Here is a 19,499-nt window from a genome sequence, read left to right as displayed (position 1 = left end):
ACTCAGTGTATGACGTCAACGTTGTAGGATGGTGGAGGGTCGATCATGGTGTAGGGATGTTTTACGGATGATGAAGTCGGTGGTCTAGTGCGAATTAACGGAATATTATAGAAGGAAGATGCAGTTCCACCCGGCAAAAGACTTCATCAGTCGTAGGTTTGTTCTGCAGCAGCACAAAGATCTAAATTGTGCAGACGTTATGCCAATAAAAAGAGAAATTTGGATACTGAAAAATATGTTTTGGCCACGTCAGTCACCTGACATAAATCCCATTGAACTCGTATGAGATGAACGTGACATCGAGGCCATAAAACTGAGGCGTCTGATGTTAAAGATCTACGAAATGGTTCACAGATGTGTTGAACTGCAATATCTGCAAACACCCTACAAAATCTTATCTCCAAAATTCCACGCGTTTGTGTAACTGTTCTGAGGGCAAAGGACAGATACTCTGAAGAGGCTAAACTCTAAACCATATTGTATTGTACATAGTGATGGTCTATTAAAATAAACTATATAGCTCTTTTCGTGGGTGATCGAAAACTCTTGATTGCTACTGTTTGTCCCCAAATACATCTTTGTCTAAGCGAGTATGGATTTATAAAAACTGTTTTATTTCACCAACTCGGAGAAAAAGGAGGCGCAACCCTCGTAAACGAGTAGGTAAACAAGAGAGTAATAACAGAAGACCATAAAATGGGAACATTAACTGGCAAGGAGTATTTACGGGGCAAAAATTTCGAGAGAAAATTTGCAGTGAAATTGCTTCCCTTTAAGTCACCAAAATTCCACTGAATATGTTTAAATATATCACCTTTTAATATTGCTCAGTTTAGTAGGACTCATTTACCATTCCTTGCGTTCAAGAATTCCTCATCTGTAGAATTCACCGTCTTTCCAGGCAAGTTTTATCTCGTGAAAACAAGGCAGACCCACATAAGTGGCGCTGATGTAAGTGAATTTTATGTCAGTGAATGTTGCGCAGTAAAGAAAGATATCAGCCTCATTGTAATGTATTTTTGTGGCTTTTTTACGTAGTCATACATGTTTCGCTTTATAGACACATACGTATAGCTCTTGTACACCCCCGTCTTTGCAGTCTCGTCAAGTGAGGCGTGGAATAAAGCCAAGGTTTTGTTATTACTTGATGTGTGAAATGGAGCTAACTGTTATTGTTCTTCTCGTATAATGTATAGCAATGATTTTAACATTTCATTGACTCTGGGGCCAGATAGAGCCATAATTGGTGGTTAAAGTACTCAGACATTTTCTACGGGATTAAGATCGAATTAATTACCAGGCCAATCGAGGAACTAGAAGGCAGCTGAGTGTTCGTCAAGACGAATGCGTGAAGGCCTTGAACACGGCTGTTGTCATCTAGTGAGAAGGCGTAATTTTCAGCATACTCTTCATAAAGGTGTAGGAGAAAAGTCACCGAGAAAGTTAAAATAAACATCCTGGTATAAGATGTAGCGTTTTTACTTAATAAAAAAAAAAGGCTTAGGTTTGATGTTGTGAACCAAAGCTTGAACTGAACTCGATTCCTACTCGTTATAATTTCGTGTATGTTGGTCTTGTAATTCTGAACAATGCAAGTGGTGTAATTACGTAAACGATTTCTGATGAGGAGAGTCGCCAGAACTGTCTGAAACTGTATAACTATATTTGAATCAACTTTTACGAAAATCTGAGGAAACGTAAAATTGTGTACTAACGGGCTGTCCTGTGAAATTCTGTATTGCGTAGTCCAGTGAACAGTGCTACAGAGCGTGACGTCACACTTCGTGACATACAGTTCCAATAGTAAAAGCTATCATCATCATCATCATCATCATAATTTAAGACTGATTATGCCTTTCAGCGTTCAGTCAGGAGCATAGCCCCCTTATAAAATCCCTCAATGATCCACTATTCAATGCTAACATTGGTGCCTCTTCTGATATTAAACCTATTACTTCAAAATCGTTATTAACCGAATCCAGGTACCTTCTCCTTGGCCTTCCCCGACTCCTCCTACCCTCTACTGCTGAACCCATGAGTCTCTTGGTTGACAAGATGGCCGCCGAGTGAGATCACAGGTATTTTCTTCGTCCGCTAAAATAACTTATTTAAGAGGAAATAGTGCCAAGTTTAAATATTCTTTGTTTTTATTACTTGCTGTAGTGTCCGTTCTTGTCACACAACTGAATATTAGCGTCCAAGCAGAGCTTGTTCTTGAAAAAACTTGTTTTTTAGCTGAGGTCCCGATAATCGCGACATAACCCGTAATTTTGCGTGACATAAACACAACAAATTCTATTCAAGTTTTCTTGATAGTGCAAAAATCGTTTAAAAAAGACAGCTACTAGTTTCATCAGTGTCTATTGTCGCAATAAAAGTGTAATTAAACATTTCTAAATCGTATTTTACTAACATATTTCGTATTGTTTACTAGTTAGATAGACGCGATCTAGGTCTAAATTTTCCGAGTTATAAACGTTTAAAAACCTGACCAAACACGCCTGATAACTTAAATTCTCTTTAAAGGCAAAGTAATTACAAATTCATTCTTCTGTTTTTGCATCTCTAAATCAGTAGAAAAACAACAACCACCGCACATAAGATCTTTGTGTCGTTTTTTTTGCTTGCAGACATACAATCTCGCGACCTTGACAAGTTTAAAACATTCTTTAAACTTAACTATTCTTTCGAAACTCACCATGAGTGAGAAATGTGGGAGCTGTTATAGGGTAGTGAGTAGAGGGATTTGTTGCCAATCTTGTAGGAAATATTTTCACTGGGGGGGATGCAGTGGGGAGAATGTTGGGAGAACAGAAGAGGCTCTCTCCTGGAACTGCAGAGTATGCAGTAGGAACATTTTGATTGGGGAGCAGGAAAGGAAAATCTGTGCCCTTCAGGCACAGTTGGAGGAAGCAAGGAAGGAACTGATAAGGATCAAGGGAAATAGGGGGGAGGAGGGTGGTTGGGAACTGGCAGCTGCTAGGAGGATAGGAAGAAAGAGAACGCGATCTGATAGTTTTATCATCAACACCAAAAACAGGTATCTGCCACTGCCAGAGTTAAGTGGAGAAGAGCCTCAGGTAGAACGAGGAGCAGGAAATGTGCAGCACACTTCAACCGAGGCCAAGAAGCCTAGGAATGTACAAAGTGTTAGGAAGAAGAAAGTGCTGCTGTTAGGTAGTAGCCATGGGGGAGGTGTAGGCCCTCAGTTACAGGAAAGTTTAGGGGCAGCGTACCAGGCCACCAGTATCTTCAAACCAAATGCAGGGCTAAGTCATGTGATAGAGGACCTAGGGTCTTTATGTAAGGATTTTACAAAAGAGGACCATGTAGTGATAGTGGGTGGGGCGGGAAACAGTTTGGACAGGGATGGGGCATATGAAATAGGTGGTGACCTGGACAAGATAGCTTCCCTGACTCATGGCACCAATGTACACTTTGTTGAGCTGTTCCGGCGTCATGATCAGCCACGCCTTGATGGAGCTGTGAGGCGAATCAATGTGGGGCTGGGGATGGCTCTGAGGACGGCCAACTTTGCTCATGTTTCTCTGGTGCCCGTCGGGACTATCAACAGATGGGGTTTCACTAGGCATGGCCTACACCTAAACAGGACTGGGAAGGGAAGATTGGTACAGCTGATTCATGAAAGGATAGGGGGTGGATCTCGGGCCACACATGGTCAAATACCTGTTGTCATAGGTAGGAAAAGTAGGTCTTTTTTAGGATAAATCCAGACAACAGGTTCCCCTGCCTAAAGAGTATCTCTAGCAGTTCAAAAAATACTGAAACAATCACTCACAAGACAGATTATAACACTTCAAAAATCACACATACCAGATGTCACAAAGAAAAACAAACCATCGGAAAGAGTAACATGGGGCATTTCACAGACTTAACAATCCTCCATCAAAACATGCAATCAATAAAAAATAAAATACAAGCATTAGAAGTTGAGCTCCAATCTTTGAACTGCACAGTAGTTTGTATTACTGAGCACTGGTGTAGAGACACAGAAATCCAACATGTAGTATTATCATTGTATGAAAGGGCAAACTCTTACTGCAGAACTACTTCAAGGGGTGGAGGATCATGCATTTATATCAGAAAAGGAACACAGTTCAAATCTAGACATGACCTCAGTACAGTAAGTGAAGACAAACACATTGAAATATCAGCTATTGAATTATCAGGGCTCGATATCACCAAGAAATTAATCATTTTGTGTGTGTATAGATCTCCCAGTGGTAGTGTGGACACTTTTTTCAATAAATTAACAGAAGTTCTAGATAAAGTCTCAAGTACAAAGGTCAACATAATTCTGTGTGGGGACATAAACATCAACACTAATATCATAAATGAATCCAGCAGCACCTTCATAAATATCCTTCAAAGTTTTGGCATGTCCCTATTGGTCAATAGTGCAACAAGGGTTACTACAATGACTGCATCAGTAATTGACCACGTGGCCACAAATATAGACAGGGAAAAATGTGATGTAGCTGTAAAAGATCTCGGACTATCAGACCATCTCTGTCAAATAACAACAGTAAAATCAGGCATCGAATCATTCCCTAAACTACAAGCCTATAAACGACATCTATCAGAAATCAAAATAAAAGATTTTTCAAAAGAACTAGAAAAACAAAGCTGGGATGAAGTGTATAAGGAAACCAATGTGAATATGAAATTCTCCAAATTCTCCACATTGTTTAAATTGAACTTTGAAACAGCATTCCCAAAAGTATGCATGACTGTATCAACATCTCACAAAAACAGATGGATAACAGCAGGTATTAAGAAGTCCTCCCAAACACTTAAACACCTCAGTTCCATGAAAAAGATTCACAATGATCCAGAATTCTTAAATTTCTATCATAGATACAAAAAGATTTATAGGAAGGTGCTGATTGCTGCAAAAAAGTCATTTAATGACAAAATAATATATAATGCAGAGAATAAAAGCAAAGCAGTCTGGGATGTTATAAAAAAGGAAACGGGGAGAGGCAAACAAACGCAGAATAACATACTGCTAAGGGAGGGGGATAAGGTAATAAATGATCCACAACACTTAGCAAACTATGTAAACGAGCATTTTTCAAGTATTGCAGAGAAGTTACAGCAAAAATTCCCCAAAACAAATATAACACCTGCAAAAATTGTTGCACTAGATACAATGATGTTACTTCCAACCACAGAGAATGAAGTCAATAAAACTGTTCAAAAGCTAAAAAATAAAAAGTCTGAAGGCTTAGATGATGTACCAATGTGTGTACTGAAACAATGCATAGGGATTATACAAGGCCCATTAACAAATATAATAAATGAATCCTTCACATCAGGGACATTTCCAGAGCAGCTAAAACAGGCAAGAGTTGTACCTTTGCTTAAGAAAGGTAATGCAGAAGACATAGAAAATTATCGGCCCATTTTCCTGCTGTCAGCATTCTCAAAAATAATAGAAGCAATTATGAAAGACAGATTAATGAATTATCTGAATAAATACAATCTTTTAAGCAAATCACAGTTTGGTTTTCGAAGTGGCAAAAATACGGAGTCAGCCATAGTAGAATTCACAAAAGTTGTACTTAATGCTCTTGATAAAGATGAGTGTGTCACAGGCATATTTTTGGATCTTTCTAAGGCTTTTGATACAGTCGACCACAAGATTCTATTAAATAAATTAGAAGCATTAGGAATAAGAGGGGTAGCTAATGACTGGTTTCGATCATACCTAACAGATAGGGTACAAAGAGTAGAGATAACACATACTTCAGATAGATCTAAACATTTAGTAAAATACTTATCAGAACCAAAACATATTAATATAGGGGTTCCACAAGGTAGCATATTAGGACCAATACTATTCCTGATATACATCAATGACTTTCCCAGTAGTGTTACTCATGGTGAGAAAATTCTCTTCGCTGATGACAGCAATATTATAGTCACTGAGAGAACAAGAGAACTCCTTACCGAGAAAGCAAATGAAACTCTCAAGGAAGTTTACGATTGGTCAATAAGCAACAAATTGACATTAAACATAAAGAAAACTAATGCCATGAACTTCAGTTTGAAGAGGAAAAATGACAATGTTAAATTAAATGTAGATGGCACCTCTATAGACTGTGTAACAAATGCAAAATTTCTAGGAATGAATATTGACTCTCAGCTGAAGTGGTGCGAACACACAAAGGTACTTGCAAACAGAATGTCATCAGCATGTTATGCCCTTAGAATTCTATCATTTGTGTGTAACATGCAGTGTCTTTTAGTTACATATTATTCATATGTACACTCAATTCTTAGCTATGGCATTCTTTTTTGGGGAACAAATCCACAAAATATGAACACAATTTTCAAACTCCAGAAAAGAGCCATAAGAATAATAACCAGAAATAGTAGTCGAGCTCATTGTAAAGATCTGTTCAAAACACTGGGAATTTTAACTGCTCCATGTGAACACATTTACCAGTCAGTTGTACACATCAAAAGTAACATTGGCAATTACTGCACAAACAGCTCTGTCCATGACCTTGCAACAAGAGATAGACTCAACTTACATTTACCAAGAAAAAATAAACATAAAATACAAAACAGCATTTTCTACCAAGGAATAAAACTGTACAATAAATTACCAAAAGAGATTAAAGAAATTTCAAAAATACACTTATTTAAGAAGGCAGCTAAAAAGTACCTGTTATGCAATACATTTTATACATTGAAGGATTACTTAGATAAAGCAGAGTAGGGGTTTGATAAAAAAATGTTATACAAACAAATAATAATAATAATGATGATTATAAAACATCCAATATTCCACATAACACCTTCACTTTATTATTTTTCTTCTTTTTTCCTTTCTAGAGACACTCTCCCCTCAAGCTATGCATAGCACAATACTAACACCTCTTCCTCTTTCTGAGCTCAACATCTCACTCATTATGAAGGGATGCTGACTCAGTTTTTCAGGATAGCAAATGGGAACTTGCAGTACAGAAAATGGCCCAAGGATCACCTGTGTGTGTGTGTGTGTGTGTGTGTGTGTGTGTGTGTGTGTGTGTGTGTATGTAGTGAGTGAAGTGTTATGAAACAATGTGTGTATAGTGTGTGCAGTGACTGATAGTGAAATATGAGAGAATAGTGTGGCATTACATTATTTAATGAGTTATTTGTAAATTAATTATTGTATACCAGGAGTAAAATCTAATGATTGTCTCTAACTAGAAGTCTGTAAATATATGTGTATACGAATTAGCTTATTGTAAATTGATCTAAGCTTGTAAATACTTTGACATGTCCTATATCCTTGTAAAAAGAGATCTATGGATGAATAAAACTACTACTACTACTACTACTACTAACCTTGCTTCTCCCTTGCGTGTAACATGACCCCACCATCTAAGCCTGTTCGCCCTGACTGCTACATCTATTGAGTTCATTCCCAGTTTTTCTTTGATTTCCTCATTGTGGACACCCTCCTGCCATTGTTCCCATCTACTAGTACCTGCAATCATCCTAGCTACTTTCATATCCGTTAACCTCAACCTTGTTGTTAAGGTAACCTGAATCCACGCAGCTTTCGCTCCCATAAAACAAAGTTGGTCGAAAGATTGAACGGTGCACAGATAATTTAGTCTTGGTACTGACTTCCTTCTTGCAGAAGAGAGTAGATCGTAGCTGATCACTCACTGCATTAGCATTGCTACACCTTGCTTCCAGTTCTTTCACTATGTTGCCATCCTGTGAGAATATGCATCCTAAGTACTTGAAACTGTCCACCTGTTCTAACTTTGTTCCTCTTATTTGGCACTCAATCCGTTTATATTTCTTTTCCGCTGACATTACTTTCGCATTGGAGATGCTAATCTTCATACCATAGTCCTTACATTTCTGATCTAGCTCTGAAATATTACTTTGCAAACTTTCAATCGAATCTGCCATCACAACTAAGTCATCCGCATATGCGAGACTGCCTATTTTGTGTTCACATATCTTATTAATCACACCCAGCCAGTCTATTGTTTTCAACATATGATCCATAAATAACATGAACAACAGTGGAGACAGGTTGCAGCCTTGTCTTACCCCTGAAACTACTCTGAACCATGAACTCAATTTACCGTCAACTCTAACTGCTGCCTGACTATACATGTAAAGACCTTTAATTGCTTGCAAAAGTTTGCCTGCTATTCCATAATCTCGTAGAACAGACAATAACTTCCTCCTAGGAACCCGGTCATATACCTTTTCTAGATCTAGAAAGCATAGATAGAATTCCCTGTTCCCCTCGCAATACTTCTCCATTATTTGCCGTCAGCTAAAGATCTAGTCCTGACAACATCGAAGAGGCCTAAACCCACACTGATTTTCATCCAATTGGTCCTCAACTAATACTCGCACTTTCCTTTCAACAATACCTGAGAAGATTTTACCCACAACGCTGATAAAAGAGATACCTCTGTAGTTGTTACAATCTTTTCTGTTTCCATGTTTAAAGATTGGTGTGATTACTGCTTTTGTCCAGTCTGATGGAACCTGTCCCGACTCCCAGGCCATTTCAATTATCCTGTAAAGCCATTTAAGACCTGACATTCCACTGTTTTTGACGAGTTCCGACTTAATTTCATCCACCCCAGCCGCTTAATTGCACTGCAGTCTATTGACCATTTTCTCCACTTCCTCAAATGTGATCCTATTTCCATCACCATTCCTATCCCATTGTACCTCGAAATCTGAAACATTACTAATCGTATTTTCACCTACATTGAGCAACTCTTCAAAATATTTTTTCCAAGTCATGCATAGGATTCACCAGCAGTTTTGCTGACCTGTCCAAAATACTTGTCATTTCCTTCTTACCGCCCTTTCGAAGACTGCTAATTACACTCCAGAATGGTTTTCCAGCAGCTTGACCCATAGTCTCCAATCTGTTTCCAAAGTCTTCCCAAGATTTCTTCTTGGATGCTGCAATTATCTGTTTGGCTTTGTTTCTTTCTTCAACATAACTTTCTCTATCTACCTGAGTTCTAGAATGTAGCCATTTTTGATACGCCTTCATTTTCCTTTTACTGGCTGCCTAGTAGAACAAAAATTCAATATAAAATTACAAAACGCATTTAGTAAGAATCTTTTACGAAGGTGGTGATGTACAGCTTTGATGAATGTTAAGAACCGCATTACGTAATGAGCAGCTGTAACGGTATATTTTATTACAGACTATCCTACACCGAAAGCGATTGTCTGTGATAAATATACCACTACAGCTGTGTATTGCGTAACGCAATTCTTAGCATTTGAAAAAATCCTCTTTCTCTTTCTTCTTCCTAGGTAAATCCTGTTTCCTTGAATACCCGTCAGACTACCCTTACGTTATAACTCCATCTTTTTCTTGATTTCTAATATTTCTTTTATCAACTGGTGATTCATTTTTTTTGACTTTCACAGTCTCCCGTCCATCCTTCCAATGTGTTCGCTTCATGTTTTCTCTTATGTGTCCGCTTTACATCATTTTCTAATGCTTTCCTTCCCTCTACGTCTCTCAGTGCCCGGCGGGGTACCCTCTGGCATGTGTGTGTGTGTGTGTGTGTGTGTGTGTGTGTGTGTCTCGTCCTTGCGTAAGTTAGTTTAAGGTAGACTAAAACAGTGTGTAAGCCGAGGCACCGATGTCCCCAGAAGTTCCGTGCCATAAGATCTTACCACAAATTTCCAATTTTGTCTCTCAGTATCTTCCCTGTATTCCTCAACAAAATTTTCGGCTCCATGCTGTCCACGAATCTTTTTGTTTTTGATGTTTCCGGTCTTGTTTCGGCTGTGTATGCCATTACCGGACGGCATATTTAAACACCCTACCTCTTTGTTTGCTTCTACTACCCGTTCTCTAACTTCTTTTTCGACATTACCACTGCTGGGCAGTTCAATATCAAGGTATTAGAATGTCATTTCCTATTGAATGATTTCCACAGATGCGGTCATACATTTGGTTTTTGAGTAGATATCATCATATATAGGTTTTTGGCTGCCACGTTAGCTACATGCAAAAGTTTCTGCAGGTTAATTTCGCCGTTTGCCAGCAGAACAGCATCGTCAGCATAACAAATGATTCTTTTTTCTTTATTGGACCGCCATTCTATAACAATTACCAGCCAATACTCTCTCTATCACTTCGTCCATGACTGTATTATCTACTGAGGAGGTGCAGTGGTTAGCACACTGGACTCGCTTTCGGAAGGACGACGGTTCAAACCCGCGTCCGTCATCCTGATTTAGGTTTTCCGAGATTTCCATGAATCGTTTCAGGCAAATGCGGAGATGGTGCCTTTGAAAGGGCACGGGCCATTTCCTTCCCCATCCTCCCCTAACCCATTGGGACCGATGTGCTCGTTGTTATGACTGGGTGTTGTGTGATGTCCTTAGGTTAGTTAGGTTTAAGTAGTTCTCAGCTCTAGGGGACTGATGACCATAGATGTTAAGTCCCATAGTGCTCAGAGCCATTTGAACCATTTTGCTCGGTCTTTGGTCCCCTCCCCCGAATCAACCAACCAACCATGACTATATTAAAAAGCAGCGGGCTCAAAGAGTTACCTCGCCTAATACCGCTATTAAATCATAAGCAACTAGATAACCAGGAAACAATTTTTGCCTAGATTTGGTTGTTGGAATAACCAGGTTTAAAACATCTTTTACCTGAATACTATCTAACCCCTTCCGTATATCAATAAAACAAAGGTAAAGTGGTCTCTTGTATTCAGTGGACTTTGCTACAACCTGTCTAAGAATGAATACTGCATCTGTGCATGAAGTACCTCCTCTGCAAGGGTTGTAACGCTTTTTATTTTTCTTCTATTATTTTTATTATAAGTTTAAGAACTGAAATCAGCAGGTTTATCCTCTGTAGTTGAAAAGGTCTTTCTTATCTCCTTCTTTGTACATAGGAATTGCAAATAATCAAAATGTTTCTGTAAAAATGCCCTATGGTTTTACGTACACAAATTGATCAAATAAAATTCCAAACATTAGTTAATACACATGTAAATGGAACACAGTGCTGTAAGAATGAGTCTGTTAGAAAAAGTAATTGAAATGTGAAGTGATCTGTACCTAAACTGAAACTGATATTAATTTTAAAATGCAAAACTTCGAATGAATTTATTATTTCTTAACTGATTTTAAATTAGCCCCAGTAAATTTTCGTGGTTTACCTGTAGGATTGGAAACTTTGTACGGCTCGGGAGTGATGAACATTAAAGTACAGTGCTGCTGTAAACCAGTCAAAGAAAAGAAAGCCTCGTACAAGTGCAATGCAGAGACGTGCAGCTGTGCTACACACATGAAGCTTTAATTTCAGTCACTGTGTTCCGCGAAGCGTAATGTGTCGACAAACAATTATCGAACATTATTTTCGAGAGGAGATGGTGGAGAATATTGCATAACAATGGCAGTTATCTTTACAGCAAAATCATTCTTTTTATAAAAATATGACTCTGTTATGAAATAAGTTAATAGAGTGCTAAACGAGTGCTAGCACGGCTTATGCGAGCAGATAACTTTATTAATCACATCTGAACAATCAGACTAACTAACTGAAGCAATAAAGAAAAGTACTAAAACCTTGCCTTTTCAAACACATCATAAATTACACTCCAGCAAGCAATGCAGCGACAACATTATTTGAGTATTTTCACACTTTTCAAATCAGTCTTAACAAAATCATATTTTGAAAATACAGAATCCTCTGCATTTGCATCTCTGTGCTCTGCTAGCAATTTTCAGACGGCCTGTTAGCATGGCCAGTAGACCACTCTATCACTTACTTCTCACATAACGTTACTGGAACTGACAATGCTGTTGACAGCCAAAGATTGCACTGCTTATACTTAAATCTTCCCTAGCAGTAAAATATCGACTATTGACGACTTCTGTGTGAAAAGTATCCAGTGTACAGATATGAAGAGTGACACATCGAATGAAAATAGAGCTCACATCACTTTCACTGTATACCAGGAATAAGCTAGAAATATTACAAATTTCACGATAATTTGGATAACTGGGTACAACTCACGTTACCAAAAGCACCCACGCAACATCATGAAACAACCCCCGTCCTAAACCACATCCTGCACACGCTCTGGGTTGAACGTCTCGTTCGCTTTCGGTGCATCAATTTAAAAGAGGCAGAACCGCAACTCGCTGGACTGCATTACACGTCTCCAGTCAGCTACTGTCTACTTTATGTGTTGTTTGGCCCATTAGAGACGTAGGACTTCATGTATCGCTGTCAACAATAGCTTTTTATGAGGAATGTCCATTGCATGTAGCTCCAAAATGGTTCAAATGGCTCTGAGCACTATGCGACTTAACTTCTAAGGTCATCAGTCGCCTAGAACTTAGAACTAATTAAACCTAACTAACCTAAGGACATCACACACATCCATACCCGAGGCAGGATTTGAACCTGCGACCGGAGCGGTCGCTCCGCTCCAGACTGTAGCGCCTAGAACGGCACGGCCACTCCGGCCGGCATCATGTAGCTCTCCTGTCAATGGGATGGACACTGACTGACAGGGGCAGTCCCTGTCGGCTTTGAATCCTGTTGTCATGACGCTCGTCCAATTTGATACACCAACAATGCTTCATTCAGAATGTGACCATGGGCTCGTCCAGTCGCAATAGCTCCTCTTCGCCATCCCGTCACGTCTCCAAGACTAACTGTCTTACTGCACTGATTCCGTACAAGTGGCTGTATCATACACACCATTTCACTGTTGCGATTTATGTCTGCAGTAGCAGTCGCATCATCGTGAGCTGCTACGGATGGTAGTTATCGCAGACACAGTCTGTTTTCGGCTATGCCGGTTCTTTTTCTCTCCACTTTAACACCAGTAACTTTAAAACCAGTAAAATTAATCGGTTTCTGAAGAAACAAATTATCGGTTCTTTATTGCTATTGTTTCCAAGTAATAAACGGAGAATCTGAATAAAGAACGAAAAATTTTAATGAAGATGAAGGAATAGGAGATCTCAACAGATATGGGTTGAGACTGTGGTAGACATCGGCCTCGTAATCTCCATTGAAGATGGCGAAGATGAAGGAGACAGGCATGGTGATGGCCAGAGTGAATATACATATGTTGATAACTTTCCCGCAGCGTCATTTTTGGATGGTATCAATTTTTCGCTATGAGGCAATGACAAAAATAAGGGTTCAATATCGCAAGTTCATAGCACGTCGATAATACTATAGGTATATCAATCGAATTTACTTTCTCTTCCTGGGAACATTGTGAATGTTTTCTCCTTGTATGATATAGTAAATTTGTTGTGCCTCTCTCTGTTTTTAATTTTTTAAAGCAAATAGAGCATCGTACTTCTTTGCTACGACACTTTGTAATATACTTCCACACTAGGTACACGGTGCCATTCTGCAAAGTAACCGATGACCTAGGACGACAGCAAGAAACTGCTGTGTAGACAAAGTGGGAGTTAATCCTGCACACAGCAGGTATACGTGTCTTGTTTAATAGGCCACTGCACGCGGCAACAAGTACGTCGTTGTCTCTGCAATGCTATATCGATCCTAATGCCAAGTCTTTGTTCTTAGTTCTTAACTGCTGTCGTTGTTAGTAAAATAGCACTTATCACTTTTCGCAGTATTTCAAAGCAATGGAAATATTACGAATAAACATTGTCATTAAAAAATCTGAAAAACAAAAAATTTTGCTCTGCTGCTATTTGCAAATGCAGTTTTTTACCCAGGTATTAGTAAAAAAATGAAAAATTTTAACTGAGACGAAACAAATGGTTCAAATGGCTCTGAGCACTATGGGACTTAACTTCTGAGGTCATCCGTCCCCTAGAACTTAGAACTACTTAAACCCAACTAACCTAAGGACATCACACACATCCATGCCCGAGGCACGATTTGAACCTGCGACCGTAGCGGTCGCACAGTTCCAGACTGTAGGGCCTAGAACCGCTCAGCCACCCCGGCAGGCTGAGACGAAACATATAGAGAAAAATAGTAGTTATTCAGAACTGAAATACCGGTATTGGTTTTCCCCATCCTTATACGCTACTAGTTGTTAAGAAACTACAGCGCTGCGAGGCAATCAGTATGCTCCATGACTAATATTTTGCCCCGTGATATGACACCACTTACTGAGTGGCCCACTCAATCAAGGCTTTTCTCATAGATTTATACAGTAATTGAACCAAATTTCAGCCAAACGTTGGTACAGATAGAGTGAAACTGTAAGTTCAAGGGACTCAAATTCATGCACAATAGTTTTTCAGTGCTGTTATGTCGATATAAATACAAATAAAGTAAAAATTAGTATTATTTATAGGATGCAGATGGCACTTCTTGTATTGTGGTGTAACTGAGTTGACGGACACCCAAGTGTGTAGGAGCTCGAGCCAATGTAACATCAAAAGGTGGCTCGTACCCACTTTTTATGATACTTCTTCATAAGTATCGTGAGGATATTCTGTCTTCTTTTGACATCCACACCTGAAAAACACCATAATTAATTAGAAACTGTGATCGATAATGTAAATGATTGCTTATTAACTGCTAAATAATATCTTAATTATTGGCCGCTGTTAGTTTCATGACAGTAACACTCATCAGCTATTGTCATATCACTGTTAAAGCTCGGCTACTGCGAGTGACACAAATTCGGAGAACGATTCCTCACGTCGAATCTCGTCCCCGCGATTTTTGTCTGTTGTCAGTGTAATGGAAATCATTCTTAACCTTCATCCTAAAACAGAAAAGCCTGCTGAAAGATTTGCAAATAAAAAGGTTTTCGAACTGTGACAGTAGTGTCTATGGGATCAGAATGAAGATAATGGATCAAATTACTGGTTTTATTTGAATATTAATTCTTTAGTTTCTTTAAATGTACGTATAATACTGAGCAATAAATTGGAAGCAGGCCTGTTAGAATTACTTTAGATATGCTGGCTCATACTTTTATTTATTTCTTGTTTCGTAAGAGTGTTTTGTTGCCGTACTATCGATTCAGAGGTGTGATGTTCGATACCCATCCAGTCACAGGATTTTTATCTGCGACTTATCACTTCTTTCACCTCTTACGATGTTTTTAAATGTCAAAATGTCTAGTTGCTCCGGAGTCCACTTTGAACTATAGTGCCTCCTATAACCTTGCAGAAATTGAGATATTGTCTTTCTCGGGAAAAATCCTCAATCAATGGTCGTACAATCAATGTTATTGTAGCAAATATACTTCTCGGGATTACCGCCGAATCGTATTATGCAAATCGCACAATATTTCATCAGTGCAACTGTTCGACAGCTTCTTGCTGCAGTTACAAGAGCAACTACCAACACCTGACCATGTCGGGCCGTTGCATCAATGATCTATTGTGGGGTTTACACAGTAAGATCCGGTGGTAAACCAGAGAAATGTATTTTCAACAGATACGTAGGGAAAGTCTGCAAAGTCACAATGTTACTATATTTTTAAAATGGTTACCGGTTTTGGTCCTATCGAACCATCTTCACTTCTGAAGACATTGGCTAAGTGAGTAACTCGTCAAAAGTTGTCGGTAAACACATAAAGGGCCCATAAAGGGCTGTTGTGTTCAAATAGACCTTGGGGTTGATGACTGCTTTACGTCTGGGGCCACTGTAATACGTCTCACTGTTATGGACCATTTCATAACATTAAGAGAATAATGATAATATTGATGAGAATACATAAGATATTATTTTCAAACTATCAGTAATGAAACGGAATGAGAAGGAAGATATCATGGATTACTGTTATGGTGCATCTTGAAACTCACCTAGAATGATTTCGGATAGTCATCGATGAGCCAAAACAGGATACCTGATAGGACTGAAAATACTGTATATAGTGACAGCAACAATAGGAGCTTCCGTTCAAATGGTTCAAATGGCTCTGAGTACTTTGCGACTTAACTTCTGAGGTCATCAGTCGCCTAGAACTTAGAACTAATTAAACCTAACTAACCTAAGGACATCACACACATCCATGCCCGAGGCAGGATTCGAACCTGCGACCGTAGGGGTCGCCCGGTTCCAGACTGAAGCGCCTAGAACCTCACGGCCACTCCGGCAGGCGGAACTTCCGTAATTCAACTTGAAAGTACTACGTGAAACCTGATTAATACTGCACTCTCAGTCAGATTGAAAATCCATTTAATGACAAAGAGAGCTAATAGACCTCCGAAAGATATACAATGTGAAGAACTTGTTCAGGGATGCCTTCAGAATATTTTGGTATACGGGAACAACGGGATCAATGATCTCCTGTGGCTCGTAATAATGCAACTATAGACACAACGCATAACAGAGACATTAGTCATCAATAAGATAACGTCCCTCACGTTTTACAACAGGTTGTCAACGCTGGGGTAACTTTTCAATTCCACGACTATAGAAATCATATAGTTCTGTGTCGATAAACCAATGGTGACATTTTCGGAGAGCATTTTCATACGGAAGGGAAGCTCCTTGAAGGTTATTCGAGAGAGAGCGCAAAAGGTGAAAATCTGAGGGAGTAAGATCAGATCAAAAAGGTAGGTGCGGGATGACTTTCCTACCCAACTCCCATAAAGTGTTTTTTGTCAATCTAGCAGAATGGTTGGTTTTATTTTTAAAGGGACCAAACTGCGTGGTCAGCGGTTCCTCTAGCAGAATGCGGACGGGCGTTATCGTGGGGTAGCACCACTTCACGTGGTTTTCCTGTTCGTTGTTCTTGGATTGCGTGTGCAACGATCTGAGTTGTTGACGATAAATGTTAGCAGTAATGGCTGCCTCGGGGAAGCTAGTCATAATACAGCACACTGTCTCTGTTTCGCCAGATGCATAACATTAACTTTTGTGGATGCGCACAGGTACCATCCCTTTCTTTTCCTTACGTTTGGAAAAAAAGCCAGGTCTTGTTACCACCAGTAACGATACAGGATAGGAACTGTCGGTGTTGTTCAAGAGCCCATGGATGACGAGGATGCAGACATATGACCACCCTCTGAGTTTTGTGATTCTGACTTAGAGCATGCGTGACCCATGCAACCGATTTCGATCCTTCCCCATCCCATGAAAAGTCACACGATGGTGAGATGATCACAATTCTTCACATTCACAAGTTCTCGATGTGAATCATTGTCGACTAAGCATCTAAATTATCTTCATCAGTTTCTTAAGGTCTTTCTGAACCTGGAGAATCACTAATATCGAAACGATCTTTCATAAAAAAAGAAAATCATTTTCTTTCGGTGCTCTGAGGCATTATCCCTATACATGTCGTTAATGTTTCTGGCTATCTCCATTGCTATCACCCTTCTATCGAGCTCAGACAGAAGAATATACCGATCAGCCAGAACATTATGACCACCTACCCACAGAACTTTGGCACAGATAACAGCGTGACGCGTCTTGGCATGAAAGCAGTGAGGCCTTCATAGGTCGCTGGAGGTAGTTGGCGCCTCATCTGCACACGCAAGTCACCTGACACCACCTTCAATCACATCCCAGACTTGTTCGATCGGGTTCAGGTCTGGCGAGTTTGGGGGAGTGTGGGGGGGGGGGGGGGCAGCACATCAATTGAAACCCGCTACTATATTCCTCGAACCACTCCGTCACATTTCGGGCCTTGTGACATGGCACATTATCTTGCTGAAAATAACATTGCCGTCTGGAATCATAATCGTCATTAAAAGGCCAGCTTGTCTCCGTCCCGCTGCATGAGGAAGAAGGTATCGGAATTCATCAGACCATGCAACGCTCTTCCGTTGCGCCAATGTCCAGTGGCAATGGTCACGTGTCCACTTCAGTGGTGTTCACATTGGTACATGCATAGGTCGTCGGCTACGAAAGGCCATCATTAGGTGTGTTCGGTGCACTGAGTGTTCAGACACACTTTTACTCTGCCCAGCATTTAAGTCTGATGTTAGTTCCGCCACAGTTCGCCACCTGCCCCGTTTTACCAGTCCGCCCAGCCTACGACGTCCGACATCTACAGTGATGGGTGGGCTCCCAACCCCACTACATCTGGACGTGGTTTCATCTTCGTTTCGCCATGTGTTGAAGACACTCACCGCAGCACTCCTCGTACACCAGACACGTCGTGCAATTTCCGAAATACTCGCGCCGAGCCATTCCCAGTCTACATACGGACAGCACACTCACTGATACTTCGTGCACTGCGCGTGCGTCTGACCAGCAGTCATTCCCTGCCAGGTGACGCTTCTGTCGCCTGGACGGGTTTGTATCGATAGTAGGTCGGTAGTCAAGTGTTCTGGCTGATATGTGTGTGTCGGAAATGTTCCGATTTCTCCAGTTGGAATTCCAATTTCTAGAGTCCACAGCACCACTCACTGTCTGCAAATGACAAAATGACAAAATATAAACTCAAATAGTAATAGTGAACAAATGAAAAGTGACAGTCGAAAAATAAACCCATAGCAACCGGAATATCCTCCCGCGATACTCAAATCATACGAACCTACGCACCAACTTAATACTATTTAATCGGTTTGTTACTAAGTGAAACGCCTGGTTAAACCCACAAGACAGAACAGGTAGTTGGAATTGTGGAAAGGGGCCAAAACTGAGCGGCTGACAGTTACTCTCGGACACATATAACTTTATCTAGATGCCCAAACATTACAGCGCAAATTTCCAAGCTTAACTATCGACTGCCGGCTGGTGTGGCCGAGCGATTCTAGGCACTACAGTCTGGAACTGCACGACAGCTACGGTCGCAGGTTAGAATTCTGCCTCTGGCATGGATGTGTGTGATGCCATTAGGTTGGTTAGGTTTAAGTAGTTCTAAGTTCTAGCGGACTGATGACCTCAGATGTTAAGTCCCATAGGGCTCAGAGCTATTTTTTTTAACTATTGACTAAATATGTCACACAATCTTATGGCTTAAGGGCACAACCTCTTTAATTTTTAAAACGGCTGAAGGCCCGTGATTTAAAACACAACTAAAATGAATTTTCAAAAGGCTGAAGACCTAAAGCTTTATCCAAAAAATATTTTAGATGAGGCTGAAGGCCCAAACAATGCAAAAGTTGACAAGTAAGGAACTTTCAATTTTAAAATGACTGAAGACCCATTATTTAAAATGCAACAAAAAGCATACAAATCCAAACCGTTGGCTATGAGCCATTAAAATACACAATCAAACACCAATAAGAAAAGGCAGTATAGCCAGCGGCGCTCAGAAGTTTCCGGAGGTCGGTCTGCATCGTTCGCTTAGGGGAGACAGGTAGTCGGCCCAACTACACTCCTGGAAATGGAAAAAAGAACACATTGACACCGGTGTGTCAGACCCACCATACTTGCTCCGGACACTGCGAGAGGGCTGTACAAGCAACGATCACACGCACGGCACAGCGGACACACCAGGAACCGCGGTGTTGGCCGTCGAATGGCGCTAGCTGCGCAGCATTTGTGCACCGCCGCCGTCAGTGTCAGCCAGTTTGCCGTGGTATACGGAGCTCCATCG

At 40.2% G+C, this 19,499-nt stretch overlaps 1 long non-coding RNA gene across 1 annotated transcript in view; it reads right to left on the bottom strand.

The window, feature by feature from the left end:
• Positions 1–14,304: 14,304 nt before the first annotated feature.
• The window catches only part of LOC126284705 (uncharacterized), a 121,029-nt gene continuing 115,834 nt past the window's right edge, over positions 14,305–19,499 (bottom strand). The window contains exon 3 of the long non-coding RNA XR_007551531.1: positions 14,305–14,506. This is a non-coding gene — a long non-coding RNA (uncharacterized LOC126284705). The remainder of the gene's footprint in view (positions 14,507–19,499) is intronic.

Source organism: Schistocerca gregaria, chromosome 8 (assembly GCF_023897955.1).
Source record: "Schistocerca gregaria isolate iqSchGreg1 chromosome 8, iqSchGreg1.2, whole genome shotgun sequence".
Classification (NCBI taxonomy): Eukaryota; Metazoa; Arthropoda; class Insecta; order Orthoptera; family Acrididae; genus Schistocerca; species Schistocerca gregaria.
This window is presented reverse-complemented; position numbering and strand designations above follow the sequence as displayed.